The sequence below is a fragment of the Pituophis catenifer genome, unplaced genomic scaffold (assembly GCF_029215685.1).
Source record: "Pituophis catenifer annectens isolate HBS135680 unplaced genomic scaffold, rPitCat1.0.hap2 SCAF_6, whole genome shotgun sequence".
NCBI lineage: Eukaryota > Metazoa > Chordata > Lepidosauria > Squamata > Colubridae > Pituophis > Pituophis catenifer.
In genome coordinates, this window is record NW_027256886.1 from 40,592,429 (window position 1) to 40,615,742 (window position 23,314).

Below are 23,314 nucleotides of genomic sequence, written 5' to 3' on the forward strand. Positions count from 1 at the left end.
TTTAACTAAATTCCAAGAGAGAATACTTTTCATGTAACAGGCAAACAAAAGCCTCTTTCACAAGGAGAAAAATATATTGGGAAATTGAAGATGCAGCAGTACTTTCTTTCACAGATCTCAGCATTACAAAAACTGTCCATCTTATTTCTTAGGGTATTACTTACCCTGATGTGCATGTTCACATATACTATAATTTATTTTGCAACCATATTTCCGATATGTTGAGGTTTTGCTGGGATCAGTCAGACACCAAGCTGAGTTAGAATGAGAATTGAAGTTCTTTAGTAGAGCAGACTATCACATACATTGCATCAGTAATTCCCTTAAGAGACACATTACTTAACTTGACTGGGCTTTAGAAAGGTGATTAAAAGCTGGCCAAAGGTGTATAGAGGCCTTTGGTATAGAAACGTTATGAAATGTCCCCTTTTGCAATGTAGCATTCTCTTTGAACTGAGTTGCTTGTTGTCCTTGGCACAGAATTGTGAGCGGTTTGTTCCTTGCTTGATTTCAATGTATGTTTAAAATCTTATTTTATAGAATAAGGTACGTAAATCACTTGGCTGCAATTGGAGCAGTATACAAACCCACTAAATAAGTCAAGTGATAGACAGAGTGAGTGACAACCATCATGTTATTATCACAAGGATGGCAATGCTATTTTTTCTTCATTTACTGAATTCAAAAACGAAAGTAGTCAAAAAGAGAATTAAAGAAGTGAGGTTCTTAGTGATCTCTGAGTGTGCTGCTTTTTTTTTTTTTAAGGTTGTTTCATTGCCAGGCTAGGTAGCATCAGCCATATATGGGGGAATAAAGTTATCTACGGTGGTAATGAAATGTCTGCAGGAAGAAAAGCAAGCTTATAGAAACTACAACTCAACTCTCAGCTACAGATATTTTCCACTATTACAAAGAAAGGAGTGTTAGCGGTGACGGATTGAGCAAAGGCAATGGGTTAGTCTAAAGAGAAAGACATATTTGCTGCACTTCAGAGTATTAAGACTTTGCAACCATGCCTATATAATAATATGATCTCCTTGGCTCATGGACTTCACAAGAATAGAATAAGAAGGAAGAATATTACTAAGTTCATAATTGAAATATAATCCTTCCGACTCCATCCTGAAGGAGAAAATCATTACAACCCAGTTATATTCAACCAGTGTCACTCCCTGCTCCATGTTCCTTAGCTGAAGTAGGGACCTCTTACCTGTTAAAATATTGCAAAGTCTTTAGAGTGAAAAACATAAACAAACGGATACTGTTGTGGATCACTTTGAATTGCTTAACAGCTAAATCAGGCTGGAACACATTTAGGGAACTGGCAAGCTTAGCCAAGATATTTCTTACTAAAAAATTGATACAATAAGCCATAAGCAATAAGCACGACATTTTCTCCAATAAGCTTCATCCCTCTGCCATTCATCTCAAGGGGAGGGGTTATAATCATGCTTTCACAATAATATATTATTAAGTCTCCTGAAATGTATAAAGCTGATAAAAAAAAAAAAGAAGGGAAGGTCCTCATCTTAATAATTTTCTCCCATTAATTATTTTCCTTATAAATATTTCAGAAAACTTTATGGTTTCCATTTCTTCCTAATACTGTTTGGAGGGAGTTTTCATTCTAATTACTGGTCTGAACTTTTTTTCTTCCATTAGTTAGCTGAACCATCATCTATCTCACAGGAATTGCCTTATCTAAGGCATGGGCTCCTTCTCAATCTGAATGCTTTAAACTAAACTCCCAATAAATAAAAAGTAATTGCCATTTATAGCTTTCACCTCTTCTTGCCAGAGACATCCGTATACATATGCATATATGAATGAAAGTCTGAAGATTGGACTATCACAATGGAACAAAGCTTTCACAAGTGAGTTTGGGGCTACAGTCACTAATTGCTTGCTGTAAGCTTGTTGTGTGGATAATATATTTGGCATTAAATAATTAGTTTTGTTAGTGCTTGTCTGTTTGCTTAGCAGAAACCTGGCTGAGGCTGGGATCTGCAGAGTGCTAGGCTGAGATAAGCAGTGTTGCTAGGATGAAGAAAGGACTGATACATTGTGACAAAGCTGGAGACAATAAAGCTGGAGACAGGCATCTCGTATTTGCATGACATGTAAAAGAGAATGGGGGCCAAGCAATCATCTGGAGACAGGTCTTAAACCAAGGACCTGCAGGAGCAATTTTATACCAGAAGTCTTCGAGGGGTGTCAAGGAAATGCATTTGGAATAACCGGAGGAACCTCCTGTGACCTGTGCATAGTGCATTCATGAGTGTGCCTGAATTTCATGACCATAATAGTACAGTTGGTCCTTGACTTGCAACTATGATAGAGGTTAGAATTTCAGTCATAAGTTGCTGCAGTCATAAAGTAAGACACCAGGTGACTGGAGTCAATTTTGTGACCATTTTTATGACAATCATAAAGCGCGTCATCATGTTTTTTTATAGTGGATTAGGTGCTCATGAAACAAATCATGGGGTTGTTAAGAGAATCCAGCATATTCAATCAATGTCTTTTTGCCAGAAACTGGCAAAAAATGTGAGAAACTGGCAAAAAAAAAGTCACAAATTGCAGTCACCTGACTATGGGATGCTGCAACTGGTCATAGATGTGACCGTGAAGGGGGAGAGGTGAGTAGCAGTTGTAGCTTCAAAAACAGGTTGCATATAGCTTTTTAAAACTCTGTCCTAACTTTGAACAGTTGTTAAGTGACTGGCTACAAGTCGAGGTCTATCTGGAGTAAGTATGAATCCAATAAAAAATTAGCCCAATATTAAGGATTCAAAGCTAGGCCTTTTCAGGCCTACCACATCATTCTGGTTCACCTTCTCATGAAAACAACTTGATAGCAAGAGAAGGTAGATGTATTGCAAGCGGAATATGGAGAATCAAGAAAACTTCTATTTTATGCAGGAACCTCATGAGCACATTATGGAAACTTATTTTTGGCCCTGTTAAGGTCAACAAAAAAGGAGAGGATGCATTTTGCTTGTTTCCCTTCAGCTTGAATTGTAAAAATAAAAATTATATATAATGATGAAAGTTGAATAATATGGTTTGTTCATCCATGCAAATTTATATATAACTATATTAGAGACATTGCTATTTGAAGCTCATAAAGGTTGGTCTGCATCTGTTGAAAAATCCTGGAGAAACTGGGACCAATTTTTATTTGCCACCTGCCATCTGATCTAGAAGTCAGCAGAGAGGAAGATGTGTGAAAAGTAGATGGCAACTACTGTGTTAGGAGAATAATAAGACACTAATGAAGTAGTCTAAGTAAGACATATATTAATTAACAAGATGTGTGCAGGACAAAACAGATGGCACCTTTTCTATCTCCCATAAAGGGATATAATTGTAGTAATTGGCACTTGCACTTTAGGGGGGTATTTTGTTTTGTATCCCCTCGTATCCAATGAATAATCTGCAAAGTGTATATTTTAGAATGCTACAGGCACAAAAAAAGTGAAAGAAGTGTGACATAGCGAAAAGAACAAGTTTAGTCACATAATTTTTAATGACTTAAAAGAGTAACCCATTAGCATTTTCCAATGAAAAGAATCTAATAAAGCTAAACTTGATTAACCCAAAGGTTATATATAAACAAATTGGTTCAAAGCAATGAGAATAAAATAATATTTAAAACAGGGTTTTGATTACCCCTTAGTTTCTATTTCTCCAAGGAAGATTCACAAACTGGGATTTCTTAACAGTTAGTAGATGGAAAAAAGTATTCTTTCTGGCATGAAGTTTCCTTGACTTTCCTTTGCATATATCATAGTTATAATTAAACAATACATTTGCTTTAATATTCATCACACTTAATACATGCAGAGCTCCTATAAACCAAGATTTGTAGCCAGTTAATACATCCTACTTAAGATGCAAGCTGCTTATTATTAAGTGCAATTTATGATGAAGCTAATGTCATGAGTGAACTCAGCCAAGTTTGGCAGGAAAAAAAAAGTTAAGAACCAGACGGAAAATCCTAGGAAGATTGAACTCATGGTTTCGTGATTTGTTCTTTGTCACATTAAGGATAAATAGGCTCATTTAGACAAATTAAATGTACCCTAAAACTGGAACCTCACTTAAAATAAAAAGGGCATCAACTAATTAAATAGGTCTGGCTTCTCTATGTCACCATCTACAAAGTAGAAACCCAAATATTATTTTGCTCTTTTCTTAGTATCCTGAGATTATATGCATTAATGAAAGCAAAAATCAAGTTGTTATGTACCATAGTGACTCAAGCCAGTGAAACCTTTTGTGGGATTGAAAACCATACTTCACCCTTGGAATCAATAGAAGGTGATACTTTGAAAAATAGATGCAGCTTCAGTAAAACTGGTGCAGCTATTACCCCCAATGTAACTCCAAAATCAGAAGATATTCTTGAGTTACTCTAAAAACAGCCTCTCACTGTTCACCCAGACTCCACTTGCCTTCCAGAGATTATGGTATATTATATTTGGGGAAGGAGGAACAATGGCTTCATTTTAGAGCCATAAGGTCTTTACATATGCTTTCTAAAGTCCAGTCAACCTTTCTCTATTTACAGGATCTTGCATTTGTCAGATTTATAGCTACTGGATATAATACTGAGAAGGTCACAATATATTTGGATTGTTGCTTTCCGTGGTAATTTTACAATATGATTGTATTTTCAATATACTGTGATTATAGGCTGCATTGACATTAATTTGTTTGGCACATAAACAGCAACACCATTTTCTCTGACATATTTGCTATAATCATAAGCAGTTACATGTTTTGGTATTTTGTATCTAGCAGTATATTTAGAATTTAGAAAAACATATTTAGAATGTTTTTTGCTAAAGACATACTGGTAGGTTGATTGATCTATTTACAATGGATGTCTGAAGACTGAAAATTGAAGGAATCAAGCTAATATTGTATGTTATTAGAATAAGACTTTGGATTTTTAAAGATTGACTTCTAGATTTGTAGTTCTACTCGTGTGAGGGCAGGTAAACATTCATTCATCTATCCCAGCTCCTTTCTAATTCAGTTCTGAAAGGAGTCTAACGAGTTCAGACAGAGACCAAGCACTTGCATTTTAGGAAACAGAGAGAAGCCAGAAAATACGAAGCAACTTGTTAATCTGTCTACTTGTACACTTTGTTCTGAATGAATCCTTAAGGTGCCACAAGGTTCTTTGTTGCTCTTGCTGTAAGAGAGTAAGAAGTCTACACCTTTTAGGCACTAAATTTCATATAATACTTTCCAATTCTATTCTGAGTAAGGAGTTGTTTCTCATTCTGATTTTTTAAATAAATAACACAATAGTCTTATCTGATCTTTGGATATGGAAATCCTGTCTTTGTTATCCAGTTATTGGTTTTGTACTAGCTATTTCTGGCATCTTAATTCTGTTCCAACATTTCCCTACCTCCAGTGATGAAAATAAGAGCAATTTATTCCTTTCTTTTATCATATCTCTATTCCTATTTGTCTTCAGAAAGTTCTGATATATATCCTGAGTAATTCTTCTGATTTACAAGATTCTGATCAGAGACAGTTTCTCTATATAAATCAGGTCTCACTTTCCCTAAAAAGAGCTATTAAGGTCCTGGAAGAAGTGTAACATATTGACAAATGATGGAAGCAAAATCTGAAACGTTTAATTTAGATTATAAACTTCTCTGGGGTGAAACATTTCATCCCAATTTGAGACAAGCCCAAATTCCTTCCAACTGAGTACTGAGATTCTTGGTATGCATGTACTTGTGTGTGGGCATGTCCGAGCATGGGCAGCACTCATAGCATTGCTGCCAGACATCAATAGTTCTTCCTCCTTTCCCAAGAACTCATCTCAAACTCATTTGAGGAAAAAACAGTGCTGAAGAAAGCCAGATGTCTGTCTCACTTTACCTCTTTCTGGCATCTAAAATGCTGCAATAGCATCAACATTTTGCAGGATTTCTTCTTTTGAGATGCTCCCACTCTAATATTCTAAGTGCTAGGAATAAGAAAAGATAAAACTTCAATCCTTTGCCAAATTAAATTGGTTCCCTGAAGCTTTTCATCTCCATGCTGATTTTCTCTCATTTTCAGTTCAGAATCGGTCTTCTGTCATAATTTTACATTTCAGATTAAAGGCATTTTACTTACTCAAATTTACAGGATTTTATTTTAATAATGTGTATATAATCTATGCTATTTTGCAGCATCTCTTCAGGGCATCTAGGCCAGGTGAGCTGCTCCTGTATATAACCACAAGCAATGCCACATCGAGTGATATGGTTATTGCACTTCTTCTCTAGTCCATCACTTTTCTTCCAGCTTTGCCTTTGCAGTTATAAGCAGATCTCAATACCATTTTCCTGCTCCCCCACATTTCAAAATCAAATTTGACTTAAATCGTTCCAAATGCCTAGAGACTTTTTGTCAATTTCTGTAGGCTTGATTTGCAAGATTGTACCAGCCTGGCTTTTCAATCAAATTTTCAAATCTTTTGAACGACCCCAGGCCACTCAAATAACATGAGGAAGATGTGGCTAGAACTCTCTGGGCAAGTCCTCAGTATTACTTCCAGCAAATATTAAATACTGCAAATCTCATTAAGAGTGCCAGGGTAGACTCAAAAAGCTTTATTCTTCTTTGTTACAGCATCCTGATTTGTGCATGATTTCCATTAGCCAAAGATGTTGACCAAAAAGTATAGAACATCACTGAGGAATAATGCCAGAATCAAGTTCATTCTTTTCGCTGGCAACAAGTAGTGCTTTAAGTTTCTAGCAAGAAAATGGCCATAGAAGATTATATGAGAACTTCCAGTTGTACTACTAACTAGTTTGAGACAAGGAGTCTTAGGAATTCAGGGAAGATTGCCAAACCTCCTTCCTTGTTGCAATTTCTACTGAATGTTCAGAAAAACTTTTGGTTATTTGCATAATTATACAGAATGCTGCAAACAATGAAATAGAAGCAAACCATCTTACCCTACATTAATATGCAGATGGCTATTAATACTGTACCATATTTCTATATTACTAAAGATGGAATAACTTAATGGCTTTATGGGCTTTCTGCAAAACTGGTCATTAGTGAGAAAAAGCTTTTGCATTGGAAAGAAAAGCTTTCCATTAATAGAGTTACAGTGGAGAACCAACAATTATGAGTTGGTCATATGTTTACTAATGAACACAAAGCTTTGAGCAAAGAGGAGATCTTTATCCCTGTCATAGCAAAACTAAAAGACTAGGATGGCTGTAGATCTTTTTGGGACACATTTGCACATAATAAAATGTACAGGAGTAAAATCCAAACCAATCATTTCATTGTTGGAACAAAATTAAGGTCAAAAGTGAATAATATTTTATTTGCAACATGATAGCGTCCACTTCTTTTTCTCTTTGTTCGTTTCTTTAAAACCTGAATATTCAAAAGCTTATATCAGAAGATTTTATTTCAGCCTTTGCCAATCTGGCAATCTTCAGATGTTATGACTACAGCTCCCCAAACTCAGTTTCCATGATAAGAATGCTAGGAGTTGCAGTATTAATATATCCAGAGAGCACCAGGTAGGGGAAGGCTGTTTTCTTCCAAAGGAAGAAAACCCAATATCTCCAATCCTGGAAAAAGAGGAATCTCAATCTCCTTTTAGTTTCAAAAGGAGAAGACTAAATAGTAGCAATAGGACCACTCAGGCCAACTCTCCTAAATAATCCTTATTTCAACAAAAGATGCTGAAGTGACTTAGCATTATTACCTATTCCTTCTGATTTATTCAGTCACAGCAATTAGCTACACAAGTTTTGTTATAGGGATGTGCAGCTCAAGCTGGATAATAGTGAGAAGTAATATGTTAACATGCTAAAATAAGGCAGTAAAATAATGAGCTTAGCCATTGGGAAGTGGTGGCCTTCTCCTTCCCCGTGCCTTTTTTGTGGTGGGTGGGGATGTGTTTGGGGGATTGTTATTGTGTGTTGGACCTGGTCCTCAGGTGTTAAGTGAATTTCCTTGTATGGGTATACAATGACAATAAAGTTATTATTATTATTTTTTACAATAAATTCTTTGAGCAGATCCATCTAGGAAGCAAGACATTCCAGAGAGGAAGCAAAACAGAAGCAAACATTCACTCAGAAATTGTTTTGAATTCAAACAGCAGCATAAGAAACTGTAGACTTAGGTCTTAAATACTGAAGTGCTTTGATGACATGCAGAATGGAAGTAAGTAAAGAGGCTGCCAATTGGTTTTCTGTGCCTAGTATTTTATTTCTATTCAGGCCATCCATCCCTGAGGTCAGATGCATATACTAAACTAACTAAAGATGACAAATTGTTAGAAATCTAGCAACCACTGCTCTATGGCCCCATAGGAGTTGTAGTCTTTTCATCTCCTTTTTGCTTTGGTCTGAACATGAATGAGTATTACATCTCCCACCAGGCTTTTCCTTCTCATCATACATATAGAACAAAAACAAAGGGCAAAAACATTCAGCGTTGTAACCTCCTCATTAGACATTTGCAGGGATGAGAACAATCTGGGTTGTTGGCCTTTAGGTTTCTCCCAACTACAAGGTCGGGGTTTTTTCCAATGTCTCAGCACCTAATAACATAAAGCTGTTGTCTGTGTTGTCCAAGAATGCCTATAGTAGACTTTCTTTCTTCCAGTTTAGAACAAACTATTGTTGGTCAGCATTTCTAAAGTGGCACCAAGTGCTTTATGCTCTGTAACAGGTCTACAGACCATAGTTTGACCATACTTCCAATCTTAGAGGCTAACAGCAAATCAGAATGGTAAGCAATGATTTATAGTAATCTGGAAGTTCCACAGAGTGCTACATTCATTTCACACCTCACCTTCACATTCTGATACTGCTTTAAGCACTAATGAAACAGACAATTTAACAGACCATTAAGAGAAAGAGGGATCTATGAAACCTGAATATCTGTAAAATCCACAAATGATGTGAATTATGTCATATACCTCCATTTGTTATTTCAATACCAAACATATTAAAATGTCACTTGAAGCAAAAAATGTATGTGAGTTGTACAAACTATTTGAGAAACTTATTTGAGGATAATATCCAAGATAAAAATATGGTCCACTGTACTTTAAAGACTTCTAGATTAGGGTATTATATATTATATATGTATTATATGTCATAGGTAGATTTAGACAACTAATCTAATTTAGAAATAAGAAAGACATAATAGTTTACTTGGTCTTCAGATTATTTTTAAAATATACAGATAAAGAAATACACATTCAGATTTTTTTTACAAGAGAAAATAACTGAAGCCACCTGATTATCTTTTTTCCGTTGTAGTATTAACAAAGAATAATCCTTGTTAAACAAACATTGTTCAAAGGTTACCCCAATTTATACTATTCTGCATCTTATGCCAAAATATAGCTATAACCAACAATTTTGTAACATCACTCCCACTTAAAACAAACAATAAACAAGCAATAAAATTAAAATGGAAAAATATTACCAACAATTAAATAATAACGTCATGCAGAAACTGTAAACTGCTAAAAAATCTGGGAAACATATATCTAATGTAATGAAAATTAATATGAAGAAAAGGTTGTAAGCTTAACACTATACTTCTAAAAGTACTGGAAGAAACCATGCTGAGATATTTTTAAATAAACCCCTGCCCCCTTCAAATAATAAAATAAAACTATTCAGTTACAGGGAGCACAAAAAAAAAAAAAAAGCTACATGACAGGTCCACTTCTATATTTTATATAATATGAAAAATGTAATTACACGCATATAATTTCTGTAGGCCTTCTTTCTCATACAGTACAATGTTTTCAAGGAGCACCTCTTTAGACAGAAGAATACAGCTTATTACACATGCAAATATATGTGTGAATTTGCTGAAAGAGGGTGGGAAGATTTGCAGCTGAGCAGGTTAATGATAAAAGCTCTAGCATTATTTTTTTGTTCAGCCAAGCCATGCAGCTGAAAATCCTGGAAAGCTTGAAGGACAGCAAGGAGCAGGAGAGATTAAAAAGAACAAAGGCCTTTTGGCTTCTTAAAATATTTCTACCAGTCTGATAGCAGCAGTGGCAGCAAAGGCCACTGGCAAAGGGTGGGAGTCTGGAATCTATGTCTCCTTCATCCCACCCTGCTCCCAGCTGATACCATGAAACATTCAGGAAAAAAGATACTGGGCAGATAGCAAACTATACCAGGAAGAAGGAAGAACTGGATATCAGACTGAAAGATATCCTGCTGTGATGGAGAGGTAGAAAAAGAACAACAGTTGTGCAAAACAGATTTTTTTTTAAAAAAAGTGAAGGCTGAAAATCTTGTACCCCTTCATTTTCTTTCTCTCTCTCCCCCCCCTTTTGATTTCTCAAGAAACAGCTAAGTACTTTGAAAAGACTCTTCATCATGAACCTTGGTGCAGATGGCTTCTGATCCCATTCTGAGGCACTGTTGTTTTTAATACAGCTGTCACTTAGACTCTCTTTGCTGATTTAACAGAAAAAAGGGGAATGCTAATCTATTTCTGCCTAAGGAAGCACACTGCCAGTGACAGCCACCCACTGGGGACGTGGGACTGTTTCAGATATCCTGCTGGCTTTGAGAGAGGCCCGGCCCTTTAAACTGCTTTCACGCCACATTTACACCCTGCCTAGCAGAAGCGGGGGAAGAAGAATCTAGGGCTGTCTGACTGAGGCCCAGTGCTACCAGAAATAGGAAGAGGGCTGCTCCTATTTTTACCCTGCCTCCTCTCTCTCTGTGACAAGAGAAAAGAACAGCAAGGTTCACTCAATGCAAATGTGGCTGGCGAAGAAAGTGAATAACCTTCAACTGTTCCTTGGTGATCTCAAAAAGATAATAGGCCCATATTTGAATGCTGAACAGACTTGGACTCAGTTATAGAGACTCTATAAGCCTCCCTTAGAAACTAAGTGATTACCGCATCTTGAGCAGCATCATTATATCAGCTCTTTCCTTGCATTTTCTTCTCTTTGTTTCATTCTGAGCCACATCCTAGCTCACAACTGATGATTCTTTAGCTTTTGCTTTAATGCTTTATATTACCTCATCATTCTAACATTCATCAAAGGGCTGACATCACCTATATACAGGATTCAGTTGTGAATATGAGCCCCATATCATTTGGGATATATAACTGGGCTTTAGGCTGCAATATTTGATGACAGCACACTTTTTAGAAGTGCTGGAGGAATCATCTCCCTCTCTTTCTGAAAGAGCTGGATATAACCCTCAGCAGTAAAAATGGCCCTCAGTTGAGACAGCTGTAAATACATCCTTGAAGGTTTAGGCTAAACACAGGGGAAGCAAATGGTCTGCATTCAGTTTCCTTTTGTCAAAGCCTGGAAACAAAGTCAGTATCTTTTAAGAATAAGGGATAAAGAGAAGAATAATAATGAAAATAAGTTCTTGGAATTTATAAAACTTTTCCTCAGATTTTATTCATATTGTCTTGCTTTGTAGATAATATTTAATCAGTATTTTAAAGCAAGGCTTTATAGACTTCAATGGCATAGCTAAACCAGCATGGTTTGTTGAACAAGTGACAATGACCTGGTTTATACATTGTGCTAAGCTCAAAGTAGACATACTTTCACTATGGCTTAGCATAATATGAAAACTAAACTATGATTCTGACAAACTTGACAAATCCGCAACCAGAAAAATAACACAAACAAAACTCCTAATTCTAACCAAAATCAATGTGCTGAGTTTCTTCTCAATTTAAGCCAATTTCTAGACATGACATCACCACACAACCCTTAAGAGTTCTATATGGGCCCTTAATTAAGATTTAGCAATTAAACTTGCTAAAAATAATAATAGAATTGATGAAATACTGAGCAGAGAAAGGAAAATGAGTCCCTTTGAACTCAGATCTCAGTAAGAAAAAGTGTCATAACGATATTAACTTAGCCGAGGAACCAGGGGTGAAATCTAAAATTTGTTACTACTGGTTCTGTGGGTATGGCTTGGTGGGGGAGTGTAATGTGACTGGGTAGGCATGGTCAACTTTTTTTTTTTTAACTTTTAAAAGCATTTTTTCTACAACCTTAAGAAGTTGCAGAAAAAAATGCTTTTAGAAGCTTCTGATGATCAGGCAACTCAGCTGGGATCGCCAGAGGCTTTTAAAGGCATTTTTTTTTTCTAGAGCCTCTTCGGCTGAAGAGGATGCAGAAAAAAATGCTTTTAGAAGCTTCTGACGATCAGGCAAGTCAGCTGGGATCATCAGAAGCTTTTAAAGGTATTTTTTTTCCTACAACCTCTTCGGCTGAAGAGGTTGTAGAAAAAATGCTTTGAAAAGCCTCTTACGATCCCAGCTGAGCCGCGCGATCATCAGATGATCATTTGATGATCACCAGATCATCAAAAGTTTTTTTAAAACTTTTAAAAGCATTTTTTTGGCCGAAGAGGTTGTAGAAAAAATGCTTTTAAAAGTAAAAAAAACAAAAAAAACAGCCTCTGATGATCGCACGACTCAGCTGGGCATGGTGGGGCGGGCACAGGGATTTTTGCTACTGGTTTTCCGAACCACCCGCCGTCATCGCTATTGGATTGGGTGATCTGGTCCGAAGCGGGATCATTTCACCCCTGCTAGGAACTAGTATGCAAATAAAGCAATTACAGACTCACACTGGCTGAGAACTCTGGGCTCTGCAATCCCAAAGTATTTATAAGGTGTCAAATTGGGAAGCTGTTAGAAGCTGTTAAGAACATATCTATTTCTAAAGGATGAAAGACGTTATGCAGATAAAATATGTTTATCTAATGACTATGCATAGAGCTTGAGCCAGACATAAACCTGAAAGAGAACAGAGCAGTTTCTTTAGACATTTTAATTAACAGTGAGAGAAAAAAAAAGCACTGAGCATTTTGTCAGGTGTTTTGAAGGGAACTGAAAGTTAGTTTAAGTGTGGCAGAAGCAACAGTAACTTCAGCAAGAGAAAAGTGCTACAGTTTAAATGCGCATAATTACCATCCGTTCCGCTACTAGGCACGTACAATGGAAGTAAAGGAGTGAGTGACAGTTGCCTGGAATTAAGAGACAGAGAAAAGAAAAGCCAACTGGTTCCAGCTCCCTCCCCTTCCATAATCAAAAGTCACTAAGTATAGGAAGAGGAATGCATTGTGCAACCCTCAGACCATCTTCACAGTGAATTTACTACCTGACAATCAAAAAATAAAAGCACTAGAACTGATAGACTGTAGTCCCTCCTCCCCACTGCCACCAAAGGGGGATGAGGAATGGAAAAAAAAAATCCTAGCTTGAGATCCTCTAACAAGTTAATTCAACTGGGAGACTTTTCTAGGTTTCTGTTAACTCAACCCTTGAAAGAAGCAATACTTTAATATGTGTGCTCCCAAAAGTGGTTGTAAAAGTCAGGACAATGATCAGATGACACCAGGGTTACAAAAAGCTCCAAGACTATTCTAATGCACTACTGGAAAGTAATCTTAAGTGAGACACAGAACAGTTTCTGCATGCATTGGTGAGCAAGTTGCATCCATGTATGTCAAGAACTGCAGGTCTCTGGGAAGTGCACATAAGGAAATCCTCTAAAGACAGGACTACAAATTTTACCTTGCGCTGTGTGGATTTTGATATCATTGTTTTGTCTCTTGAATAAGCCATGATTGGCTGGATACATATGTCTAAGCTATAAATGATAAATGTCTCTGTTCAGAGAAGATGCTATGCCAGCCACTTTATAACTTAAAGTAATGTATGAACCCAAACCATTTGTATGCCTACTTCAATTTATTGCCTTTATTATGTTACCCAATATTTATCTTTCCACACCAAGTCTTACTGTAATTTTTAGTAAGGATAAGAGAACATCACTGACCAGTTTTGCTAGATTGTTATTAAGAGGTTTCTTATTGATCACTAGATTTCAGTAGATTTCCTACTTAGTAGTAACAAGCTAAGTAATTGTTTATATGTTTTGGGCTTTGAGTCAAGGCTATTTGTCTGCCAATACTCCACACAGATTGTGAGCTACCAAAAGACTTGTTTCTATTAAAAAAAAAATTCTCCTCAATTTTATTTTTTGTGTCTAGATCTGCTCGGAGATGAAAAACTGAGTTCCTTCATATGCTAAGCTATATTTTTGGCAATTTAACTGTGCAAAAAAAAAAAAAAAAAAAAAGTCAAAGACTTGGACTGAATTACTCCAGGCACAGAATATTGATCCATAGATGTTTAGGTGAGTGTCTTCTCAACTATATTAGTAAAAAAGTTAATTTTCAAAAAAGATCTGCTAGGAATACACTTTCTGGTAGGTTGGTAGTGAAATGTCTGCAAGAAAACAACCAAGCTCAGGGCGTACCAAGGATTCCTTAAGGGGTTTTTTAAAGCTTTTTTTTTTTTTCCTGAAACAGACTATGGCTTTTTATTTTGAAGCTAACTATTTATTTGCAACGTTATATGAAATATTATATGTAAGTCTTGGTGTATTCGGGTCTTCTCCCGTGTATGATTGAGAGCACTTTGGCAACGTTTTGGCAGAATCTCATCTGCTATCATCAAGCTTATGCAAGGGGTCTTCTGCATAAGCCTGATGATGGCAGATGAGATTCTGCCGAAATGTTGCCAAAGTGCTCTCAATCATACATGGGAGAAGACCCAAATACACCAAGACTTACATACCTGTACCTGTGAAAATCTACGAAAACAGATAGATAGATAGATAGATAGATAGATAGATAGATAGATAGATAGATTGGATTTGTATGCCGCCCTTCTCCCGAAGGACTCAGGGTGGCTCACAACAATAAGAAACAGAAAATACAAAAGTTAAAAGACAAATTAAATCAGAATATCCAATAAATAAGGTTAAACGTGGGAATACAAATTCAAATTCAAGATTTAAGAATTTAAAAAGCTACAAAATCAGTTTTAAAAGCTACAAAATCAGTTTAATCAATAAAATCAGTTTATTTATTATATATAATAAATATAATAAATTTAATTAATAAATAATAAATAAATATAAATATATAAAAATATTAATATATAAAAATATATAATAAATATTAATTTTCCACTACTTCATACATTTCCCTTGACATAGGAGAAATTTTAACAACTTCTAAATGCTTTTCATATCCCTAGCCATATATCTCTGGAAGACTTGCCAGTTTCAAGGGAATGCAACATGTGAAGTAAAATTCAATCAAGTAAATAATGGACCTCCACTTTTACTTAAAATTTTTTTTTTGCTTATGGTCCAAATCTATGTAAGACATACCTGGCATTCGCTGTTTTTTCAGCCAGGCATTTTGTTTCATTGCCATTTATTTGAATTTTGTGGTATTGCCAGAGGATTTTCTTTTTGAAGATTTAACATTTCTGATTATCAATGCAACAATGCCTACCAAAAGCTTTTCTTAGTAACTCTTTAATGATACAAACTTGCACTTTGGGAAGAACTTTAATTCTCTAACTTGGCATCCTCAAGATATGTTGGAACAATATTACGTGTTGGCAATGAATTCTGGAAGATGTAGTTCCAACACATCTGGAAGCTGCAAGAATTGCAAAGAGTAGGATAGAGAACTGCTGCAGAAGTGCCATTGGCACTGAGTGTGCCTGTTAAGTTATAATAAAGAGAATAATGCTTCAACTTTAAATCAGCTTTATAACTAGAAGGCCCAAGTTACTGTTTATCCTGTTTATTATTGATCTCTACTCATTATTCTTTCAACTGCCAGTTGGGCAGATAAGGAGTTTTGAGACTACGTAATGAACATCCTTTCATAAGAGAAAGTTAAGAAGAAAGGGAAAAAAGAGAATATGAAGGAGTTTTTTGAACTGCAACAGAGATATTTAATACATTACAAAACAATGTGGTTAGAATGTTCTTTATGGTGTGTAAACTGGAATGAAAAACACAACAGTGGCTAAGGAACTGGAAAATATCAATTTATATTCTAGTACTAAAAAAAGAGTGCTAAAGAATGCTTAAACGACTGAACAATTGCACATATTATATTCTAGTAAGATAATATCCAAGGCATTGTGATCTTCAACTAACACTTGAACAAGAGCCTCGTACACTGTACACTGTACACTTGTACACTGTCTCATACAAGATGAAAACAGAAAAGGTGGGGACAAACCAAGATTATCAACTGATGGATAGTGGAAAAGGTAAAGGAATTCTAAAAAAATATTTCTTACATCGATTATTCAAGGCTTTAATCTGGGTTGACCACAACAAATTGTCTTTATCTCATCTGACTAAGAATTTAGAATGAAATATGGAATGAAATATTAATTAAATGGTTCAAAACTGGAAAAGAAGTATACCTATATATTTAGCATATATGCAGAATATATTGTGATTAGAAGAAAGAGGAATAAAAAGAGAAATTAGAATTAAAATTCGCTGGGTGAAATATCAAATATCCTAAGCATGCTAGTATCTTTTTGATTGCTGGAAGCAAGGAAGGTTTAAGGAACCTCTTTTCTGAAGATGAAAAAGGAGAGTACAACAAATGGTGCAATTTTTTTTTAAAAAAAAAACACCCTGAGATTAAGGCAATACCAAATCAGTATTTGGTATAGGGAAACTGATAACTGGCTTTATCTTTCCAGACATAAACTGAAGGAGAGAGATTATAATGACAAATCTGCAACCCCCAATGTCAACACTTTGAGCTAGGCCAGGGCAGGTTAGGAAACAGAGTTAGTAAATCCACAGAATTTAATGGAACTCTACTCTATCAATATAGATTTTAGTAACAGCATCTTAAAAGCCTGACAGCATTTTCCCTCCCTCCCTCTGATACCAAATAAAATGCAGGTAGAATCAGCTTGCCTTCATTCGTGAGAATCAGTTTAATTTTTTTTTTTTACTAGCATTCTCTTCCTGTGCTGGATTTAAATCGTATTTTTCTAACTGCCCTCACATACCTACCCTAAGGAAATCTATGGGATTATCTACACCAAAAAAAAAAAAAAAAAAATCTGCTACTGCCAAGATAATGTTACCCCTTGTGGTCTGTTTGTCCATTTCCAGTCTCCGATTTTGCCCAGCAGCAAAATCTATCTGTAGTAAATAATAAACAGAATTAGATACTGCTTCTTGTAAGAAATTGAAAGATGGATGCATGGAAGAGAAAGAAAACTCTAGGAAAGTAGATTGAAATTGTAGTCTGTGGGAATTGCTGTTGTAGAAGCAATTGCAAATTAATAATTAAATCTAAGTGTTTCTATTGAGGAAGCAGAATCAGGCAAGAGATGCTTCTCAAAACAAACGGGGTGGGTCTGAGGCAAGATCATTTCATTAAAATGATTTGAATCACATTACCTATTTTATTATAAAAGGGTGGGAAATTACTGATCCTATGAGCAACTTTGTTATGGAAAGCAAAAGATCACTATTTAATGCAGGGGTGAAATCCAATTTTTTTTTCCTACCAGTTCTGTGGGCATGGCTTGGTGGGCGTGGCAGGGGAAGGATATTGCAAAATCTCCATTCCCACCCCACTCCAGGGGAAGGATACTGCAAAATCTCCATTCCGTCCCCTCCTGGGGGAAGGATATTGCAAAATCTCCATTCCCACCCCACTCTGGGGCCAGCCATAGGTGGTATTTGCCGGTTCTCCGAACTACTCAAAATTTCTGCTACCGGTTCTCCAGAACTTGTTAGAACCTGCTGGATTTCACCCCTGATGTAATGCTCTAAAATAGCAACGGCAGTTCTTCAGTTGTTGCTGAATTACGATTTCTAGCAGCCCAAAGTATGGTGGACTGGTATTGGGAGTTGGTATTCAGTTTTGTTTAGAGGTTGCTTTAGAGAACTGTTACTTTCCTAGTTGCTAATCCTATGGTATTAGGCTAATTAAGAAGATATCCCATGCTAAAAATGCTGAATACTCATGGCTTCCCACTAAATTACCAAGTTCTGTTTCCACAATTATCAATTTCAAGGCTTATTGAAAGAAGTAAAAAGAGTTGAAGCAAGTTGAAGCAATCAATAGAAAGTTTTCCACTCAATGAAGCTCTTGTTATTGAGTTGTGCATGTATCTCACATTCCAAAGAGTGGCCATAACAAGACTTGTGTTAAAACTTACTGACTTCAGAAGCATGACTTTATACGTTCCAAGGTGCTTAATCTTTTCAGGTTTGCGAATGTTTCTTTTGACTGCAATTCTTTAGTTCGGTAGGTCAGCAGCTTTGGCACCTATGTATCGTTATTGATATTTTTAGTTCTATCATCCTACAACATTTAAATTCTTTTGAATAATCGTATTTCTTTCTTCCAAATTTAGTGAACTGAATTTATGTGTGAAGTGTAATGCATTGGGCAGAGAGGAAGAAATGTTCATTTTCAGTGAGGTTAGCTACTAGGAATCCTAGGCAGACAGGTTTTAAGGATACCTTTGCTATTGTGGAACCAAATCACTCTAACTTTGTCATTTATTAGTTTTTGAAGAGGATTAATAGGAAGAGTTTTGAACCTGAATAGAAAAAAAAAGGGGTTTGGTGTCATTCAGGCAGGCAGATTTACAGAAGAAGATTACAGAGACATAAGGAATAATTTAAAGCGAGCCAGATTTGGGTTTCCTTTTCCTGCAATTATGCTGTAGGAGCTTCTTGATTAGAGTGTTTTCTGGGCCACAGATGTGTGGCCCAGGAAGAGTCATAAATCAGGAGTCAGATTTTCAATTGAAAGCCAATTGAAAAACAATTTGGGGTGCTATTTTGAAGACATGGTGACGGCTGCAAGGATTGTACTTGCCAAACACTGGAAAGAAAAAGAAGAATGGATTTTGAAATTGACTGAATTAGCAGATATGGCGAAATTACCAGCTTTGATTAGAGATAATGAACTAGACCAGTGATCAACAACCGGTGGTCTGCGGACCACTGGTCATCCGTGAGAAAATTTTGGTGGTCTGCGGCACACCCAGGTAGAAGAGCTGCTCCGAGATGAGCAATGGCCAGTCCTGTGACTAGAGCTCTAGAATGAGGTAATGGTGCAAGGGAGGGTGGTGGTGCAGGCAGGCCGAAGCAATGGGTGGCGGGAACCCAGGGCTGTTTCTTCCCCCTGCTGTAGCTTCCTGTCAGCTGAACCCACCAGTGGCTGTCCCCGCCCCTTGCCCCCCCCCCAGTCACTCCTCGCCTGGCCTGAGAAGGGAAGGGTGGGGGATGGAGATTTGCTCAATATTCAAGAGCGGGAGCAAAGCTTTGTCTCTCGCTGGATCTCGCAGCTGTTTCTTCCAGTCCTTGTTGGTGCTCCGCGCACCTTGATCTCTCGGGCAGGCTGGACTTCCGCTCAGCCCCAAGACACTGGCTGGCCCATGAGACGAGAGAAAGAGAATGAGAGAGAGAATGAGAGAGAGAATGAAAGACAGAGAATGAGAGAGAGAGAGAGAGAGTGAGACGAGAATGAGAGAGAGAGAATGAGAAAGAGTGGGAAAGAGAGAAGAAAGTGGGAGAGATGAGAGAAAGAGAGGGGGAGAGAGAAAGAGAATGAGAGAGAGAGAGTGGGAGAGAGAGAAAGAGAGAAAAAGAGTGGGAGAGAGAGAGAAAGAGAGGGGGAGAGAAAGAGAGAATGAGAGAGAAAGACTGGGAGAGAGAGAGAGAGGGAAGAGAGAGAAGGGAGAGTGCCTGAAGGACCCCATCCCGTCACTGGGAGTCCAGGTGCTTCAGCAAGCGGCACTCTGGATTTGTATTAGTGGTCCACGGGATTTAAAATTATGAACTTGGTGGTCCCTGAGGTCCAAAAGGTTGGGGACCACTGAACTAGACAGCTTTATAAGAGACTGGAAACCGTATGTGGACTTTCTATGTGTTAAATATAATAATGGTTAACAGTGGAATTTGAAGATTAGTGTAATGTTTAGCTCAATCTGCTTTTTTATCTATCTCTATCTATCTATCTATCTATCTATCTATCTATCTATCTATCTACATATACACACATACATACACACACACACACACACACACTGATTGTATTCTGCAACAAATAGGACTATTGGCAGTGTAGAAGGTGATAGATAGACCTGAAGTGGTGTAACAGAATCTGTTTAATTAGGCTGCAAACCAACATTATGATAATAGACTGTCTATATTGGTAGCACTAACTGATTGTTTTGGAGGCAAAGAGAGAGACTGGTTTTGCCAGCATCAGAGGAAGGAAACAGTAATTATTGTCTGTATCACTTTGATTGACAGGCTTGTCCCCTTGAGAAGAATCTAAAATACTGCTTTCTTACTAAGTTATGAGCAAAATAAATTGGCTTTCTGAAAACACTGTTTCAGAACACCAATCAGACTGGAACTGATCAACCTGCTAACAGTAGTGACACCTCACACATCTGATGTCTGAAAAATAGCTCAGATTAGCTGCAAAGGCAAAAGAAAGAATTTAAGAAGAGCTATTTGAGGAAAAGACAACAATGAAAAAAATAAAAATATATTCTTGTTGCTACTTGTCAATGATTTAAAACCTATGACGTTTTATGTTGTTGTCTTATGAAAAACACTTCATAAGGGTGGATAAGGAAGTTATAGCTATTCAAATGATATTGCATTTCAACTCCCAAAAGCTCCAGCATAGCCCATGGAGTCATCAGGACTTGCCCATCCTTGCTATATGCAACTGAAGTATAGTAGCAAGTCTTGATTTGGAAAAGCAGCAATGCTTTGTTTAAGTGATAGAAAAGACGTCAAATCTCAAGACTTTATTTGAGGATCCTACTAAAGTATGATTTGCTAACTAAACTGTAGGGAAATTTTAGGGAACTAAATCAAGACCTATCAAGCAAGCCAACCAATTTGATTTATGAACCTGGCCAAAGCAAAGGAAGCAGAAACAATAAGGACTCAACAGGCCATCATTATCAATATAGGGTTAAATATTCAATCCACTTTTTAGATATATTCTTTGTAAAGCAAGAATATTTACATACTTACTTCTTATATATAATTTTCAAGGAGTCTATATGCTTGCCTAGCCTAGATTTAGATTTACAGAGTTACAAATTTCCTGGTTGTATATTATTCTTCTCACCATGGTGGAAATAAATGACATTAACAACCAGCAACTAAAATATTCACATTTACTGTAATATCACATGTCCAAGTCAAAAGATGCCTTCTGAACAAGTAAAGATGCCAGTTAATTAGGAACTGTTTGCCTTCCACAAATGATACTTTTTTTGGAGAAATAAAATGGCAGTTTTTTTCAGAGTTGCAGATATATGCAGATATATCCAGACAATACAATTTAAGGCAGTTTGATTTTTTTATTCATTTCTTCAAATGGTGTATAAACTGGAAGTTGTAGGAAAACTGGCAGATCTCTGATATTCTTAAACTCTTAGCATCGGAGCATCTTAAAGGACTTGTATATTTCCAGTGTCTCTGTGATATGAAAAGGTGGCATATTGAAATCAATATGCCGTAACTCATTAGCAGCTTTAAAAACAGAATGCAAAGTAGGTGACAAACCTAATTAATACACATCTTGATTAAGTGCTTGTTTTCAAAAAATGGACAGAATATGCTTTAAGAACGTGCACTGTAATGATACAGGAAGGTTATAGAATGTAGAATATGCTTCAAAGTCAACATAATGGCTAAGTAGAGATATTAATAGACAGAAGATTGAAATGAAATGCATATGCCAGAACTGGATCTGTATGATTTGGTGAGGAGGGTTTTCAAAATCATATTAGTTGGAGCACTATTTTCTATTTTAAAATCATTACAAAATGCTCCCTTCCCAAAATAGGGCTGTTTTGGCTCTTAATCTAGGTCAGATATCTAACATTTTATGGTAAAGTTTGTCATAATTTGTTAGGTACCATTTAATAAATCTCAGCTCAGTGTAGACAAATGCTTATCATTCTCACCTTTCCTTAGCAATAATGCATAACTTTTCAATGGACATACAAGTCATATCTTTGATCCCATATTTTTATCTTATCCATTGTCTTTTCTTTCTTTTATTCTCCACAACCTTGCAAAATGGATTTGTTCTAGCATATTATGTGTCCTCATCAAGTGTCCAAAGTACCTGGTTTTCTGCTTTGAGGTTCATCACCTCAAAAGACTAAACTAGTCTTTATTTTATCTGGAACTGACTGATAAATTCTTAACATTTTGTGGTACTAAGAACCGTGGTGGTGCAGTGGTTAGAATGCAGTATTGCAGGCTAATTCTGCCAACTGCCAGCAGTTCGATTCTTACCGGCTCAAGGTTGATTCAGCTTCCTTGATATCCTGAAATATTAATAGTATTTCCATAGTAAAATAGTAAAGCACTATGAAGTGGTATATAAGTCTAAATACTATTGCTGTTGCTGTTGCTACTTTTAGCAGCTATTTCCAAACCCATATATCATTTGTCTCCTTTTTTTCTCAATGTCCAACTTTCACAACTTGTTTATATTATCACTGCAGTGTTCTATTGCTATAACTATTCTGATTTCTGCCATTATAGAAATATCCTTAGTCTTCAAGAATTTGTGTAAGCTGATAAATACCTTCTCAAGAACATCCCCCACCTTTACTTCTTCAGTACACTCTCCTTAATTTCCTCCTGTCTTGGGCAGATGGTTGGACTAGAAGACTCCAAGGTTCCTTCCAGCCCTATGAATCTATGATAATCTAGTCTTGAGTTTATGAAACTGAAACTATCTACACTGCTTCTGAACATCTTTGAAAGCAGTTTTTTATTTTACTATGTAGCCCACAAAACTAATCTCAACCATTAACCTCTATGAACTTTATTCCTTAGAATCTGAATAGAAGTGTGCATGTATCATCATCTCCACCACCACTAGCAGGGACCTTGTGGTCAATTAAACCGGCCCATTGCTTTCCTGTGCTTAATTAGGAGAGGCTGTTCAGTCTGGCAGTAGCGGTGGTTTCTTTTTAGTGAATGAGCCTAATAAGTTCTGGAGGCCAGTTTTTCAATTTTCCTCTTCCTGCCCCTTGCAAATACTCTTTGCTATCTTCACAAAGATTTTGGCAATGATTTTGAAAAGTGGGTGCTTTCCAAGGGCTGCATGAATATCAAAAAACAGACCCCTAATGCTTGCATATCAGTGGAAAAGAACATTGAAACTGGTTTCTTTACCATATTATTTAGATAATAAAATCAAACTGTAAGACAGAAGAAAGTTAAAAAAAAACAAGACAAAAAAACAAGCACAAGCCAGGATAACTTAAAATTAGATATAGCTTGATGAGTAGCAAGAGAACATGAGCACACAAGATACACAAAACAGAAAAAAATGAGTAATTTGTTGTCTTTAAAAGAAAAGAAGAGAAAGAATAT

General features: G+C 36.5%; 1 protein-coding gene across 1 annotated transcript in view; it reads right to left on the reverse strand.

Annotated features, from left to right (window-relative positions):
- Positions 1 to 23,314, reverse strand: part of HS6ST1 (heparan sulfate 6-O-sulfotransferase 1) — a 186,644-nt gene that overhangs the window by 60,936 nt on the left and 102,394 nt on the right. The gene's annotated exons all lie outside the window — the stretch shown is intronic.